The sequence below is a fragment of the Oryctolagus cuniculus genome, chromosome 9, assembly GCF_964237555.1.
Source record: "Oryctolagus cuniculus chromosome 9, mOryCun1.1, whole genome shotgun sequence".
In the NCBI taxonomy this organism is placed as follows: Eukaryota; Metazoa; Chordata; class Mammalia; order Lagomorpha; family Leporidae; genus Oryctolagus; species Oryctolagus cuniculus.
Genome location: NC_091440.1, coordinates 134799927 through 134800933, shown reverse-complemented (window position 1 = coordinate 134800933; position 1007 = coordinate 134799927).

Below are 1007 nucleotides of genomic sequence, written 5' to 3'. Positions count from 1 at the left end.
CCAATGCCTGTGACTCCCCCACGGTCCCATCAGCCCCACAATGCCCTACCTCCCAGCTCTGCTGGGAGACAGGAATGAAGATGATCAGGCAAGGGCAGAGGTGGGGTGAGGACGGAGCCCGGCTGGGGAAGGGAGTTTGACCCTGAGTCTCAGACTCCAGGGAAGCAAACAGTTGTGGCCTCTGTGGGCTCTGCCAGTTGGGGACCAGAGGGCTCCTTTTACCAAAGGTGCCTGTCGGTGTCCTGCTGAGCAGTGTCAGTGTCTCACACGTGACACCGTCAGATCCCTGGGAGCTCACGTTGGGTGTCAAGCCCCCGCTGTGGACCCATGGTTTTTGTGTGTTGCAGCTACGCTGCCTCTCTCCAAGGGCTCACCTCTAGTGTGGAGGTACCCACGATACCAGAATGTCTCCTGCTCTGCCAAGTTTAGCTCTGTGGCCTCTGTAGTGTTTTCAGGAAATCTTAATTCCCCAGGCTTCTTTTAACAGTGGGTCTTACATGAAAATTTAGATTTCTGGGTTCTCTTAAATTGAGAAACCTAGCAATTCCGGACAAAACACTAAGGAAAATCGGTGTCACTAGTGAGAGCCAGGAAGCAAGTGTCCCTTTTAAGTCCCCCACTCCCCGTGCCTGTCCCTGCGATGATGCACCTGTGTCGGTCACGTGGGTGACACACTTGTGCAGTAACGCCAGGCTTCTGCGTGCCCGTGGCTCAGGTCTGTACCTGTAGGCTTGTGAGCACGTCCTGCCCGCTCTGCGCCCTTACCCTGCAGTCGCTGCTGTCTAGCCAGTCCCCAGGCTGCAGTGCAGAAGTCCTTTCTTGAGCAACTGCCCAGGTCCCAGCCCATCCTCTGCAAGGCTCTCGTTCTCACTGAGTGTCACTCGGATGTCCTCTCGTTGTAGGAGTGTCCCGGGGGCCTCGTTGTAGGAGTGTCCATCACAGGTACCCACCTTGTTCTGTGCTTGGGTGGGTGAGGCAGCTTTTCAGAAAACTCCTCAAAGCCAAAA